A 3,092-nucleotide genomic window follows, 5' to 3' on the forward strand; every position below is an offset into this window, starting at 1 on the left:
TTGAGGTGAGGCTGAAAGGCAAGCTGCGAATGACCTTTCTCCTATCAAGTGGATCCTGGAAATCAAACTCAGGTCACCAGCTTGGTGGCAAGACCTTTACATGCTGAGCCACCCTACCTGTCCAGTACGCAGTTTCTTACTGTTTTGAGACAAAGTCTCTATAGCCCTGGCTCACCCAGAACACAGAGCTCCACCTGCCTCAGCCTAGAAGTAAAGGCATGCACTACCACATCAAGTCTAGTATGCACTTAAAAGTCTAGACACCAGATGTTCCCAATAAGCACTTCACTTTGCCCTGAAAGTGTCCACTGCAGTGATTACACTGCACACCTAACAAAGGCGCTGGTCACAAACTGCCTTCTAAACAGCAAGGTTCTGCTCTAGCCCCTCTTCCAATTCTCTTCTCCCAGGGGTCCTGTGTATGCATCTGTCCTGTTTTTGTGGGATACTAACAATTTCACTTCCTAAGTGGTTAAGATGTTTTTCCTACAAATTTTACCATAATTTATGAACATGTCTTTTCACTAACTGTACATTGTCACACACTGGCACCTCTTTAGTGTCTAGGAAGGCTGAGTGCTGCAAATATGGACATATGTCTCCTATACATTACAGAGTAAGATGCACAGATACACGGAACACTGGATAATCTTGCATTACCAAACTTGCAGTAGCATTAGGCCCTTCGTCTCCTTTCTTCCTCTCTCCCAGACTCTCCCAAGCAAGGCTGTATTGCTCAGAAGCAGTTTCTCTCTCTGGTTCCAAAACACAGCCCTTCACCAAGAGTCTAAACAGGACATTCTGCAGCACACACTACTCACTATGTCTACTGTTAACATACTTTGTGCACGTCTAAACACCTAGGAGAATCTGATGTCTCAGATGGGGATATACATTTGTCCCCCATATACATAGTAGTGCTGAAACCACACACACCAAACTAGTTTGATTTCAAAGTGTCTTCTGGTGAGAACATTCTGATCTCTGACCTTTCTTCCCCTTCAGCCCTGTCTTGTGTCCCAAGACACAATCACCTGTCACTTGGATCATACACCTTCACAACTCTTCAGAAGACAACTCTGCTATGAACTAACAGACTATACAGAATGTGTGAGTCTGTACTCAGTGAGTTACTAACTACTTTTGTCATACAATAGCAACCTCTTTACTACCTACAGACTAGATGCCATAGGACTCACTTGTCCAGTATGTACAGTATATAAAGGAAAGTTTAATACCTAGAGACTAGCTACCATGGGACTCCTGTGTCTAGTGTGTACACCATACACAGTATAGCAAAGTTATATGCGATGCACAGAGCACACAGGATGATGGGTAAGCAAGAAGTGCCTAGCACACTAATGGAATCTTTTTGCAGTTCCTTCCCTCCCACCTCCACTGAACAAGTACAGCCGGTACACTGTGCCCAGAGCTATGTTAACAATTCTATTTCTACACACAGTGTTTCTCCACTTTAAAAAAACTATATGCAAAAAAATATTATTCTACTTCTTGTACCTTTAAATGGATTAAGCACTTTCAGATAACTAAAAGACTACCTGATTCATTTAAGAACTCAACTGCTATTGACATAGCACTGGTAAATACAACTCTATGCAAAGCAATGGTTGTTATCTGAGGGATTTTCTAAATAACAATTTGGACTTTGACCCACTTTCTTCTCCCTTCAAACCGGTAGACAAATATAAGCATGTGTAATGCTCAGAAACAGCTGAACGAATTCCTATCCCAAAGCCACTTACACAACCACATTTTCTATGAATGTTAATGGTATACACTATGTTATGTGCTAAATTTACTATTTTGTCAGATATTGGCAACCTCTTTAACCTCTAAAGTCTAGATGTTGAAAAATAAGACATATTTGTCCATTTTATACAGTATTCATACAGTAAAAGAAAATGCAAGTATATAGAAATGGCGTCTGGAAAGGTCCCATGTACACACACTACATGACTGTGGTCACTGCCTCCCAGCAGCTCCTCCAAACCCCTGAGCAAGAACGGACATTTCTGCTCAGAGGGGCTCAACACTCTGCTTCCAAAAGACAACGGTTCATGAGTTTTTGCAAAAAGATATTTACAAAGTGATATTTCCCTACCTCTACATTTAACATACGTTGGGCACTTCCAATCATCTAGATAGACCAGATGTTCCACATGTGGACTGTTGTCCATTATGTACAGAGCAGTCCAGGAAACAGCAAACATGTAACAAAAGTAAATAAAAATTCTTACCACAAAATGTAAACACACCTATTGTTCTACTAATTGTACAATGTCATACACTGGCAACCGCTTTAACATCTAGAGTGAGTAGATGTTGTAAATTAGGACCCCTTCGTCCTTTCCATACACTATGTACACAGACAAGCCAAACAACATGGGCTAGTGGTTCCTTTCCTCCCACATGGCTTAGGGATCTGCATTTCCTTCTCCTGGGAAGCAGGGCACAGACACGGTGTGGCCAGCTCAGGGGAGATTTGGCTATTCCTCTCCAAACAATATTTCAAATGAATCCTAACTAAAAGGTATTTACAGAATGTTTTAGACTCATAAAATCTGTCAGGCACTTCAGAGCAGCTAGAAAGACATTCCCAACAAACCCTGGGATTTTCAAACTTACTCAAATGTGTACACACACACACATAGTGGAGGGTAAGAGATGAGATATAAAATGTATGCACAATGAGAGAGAGAGACAGACAGACAGACCTCGGCTTCACATGGCCGATCTGGCTCTGGACCTCTTCCTCCTCCTACTGGATCCTCTAAGCTACTGCACCAACTGGGACTAGTGTGGCTCCTGGGTCTTTCTAGAGGCCACCTTAAAAATTCCATCTCAAAGTCACTTGTGGAAGATGTGTCTACGATCTTCTTTCTACGGTGACACAAGTGATCCCTACGTCTACTTTACCCTGCATAGGCAATCTCTACAGCTAGATGTCCAGATTTAGCTAAAAGTCTAAAACGGGTCTGGGGAAAGGTTGGGAGCAGCTTTTTCCTATTAAATACACAGGCCTTCTGGGGTGGCAGGTTAAGTCTTCACCAGCCTTTCCGAATGGCCGAACA

Source organism: Apodemus sylvaticus, chromosome 19 (genome assembly GCF_947179515.1).
Source record: "Apodemus sylvaticus chromosome 19, mApoSyl1.1, whole genome shotgun sequence".
Lineage (NCBI taxonomy): Eukaryota > Metazoa > Chordata > Mammalia > Rodentia > Muridae > Apodemus > Apodemus sylvaticus.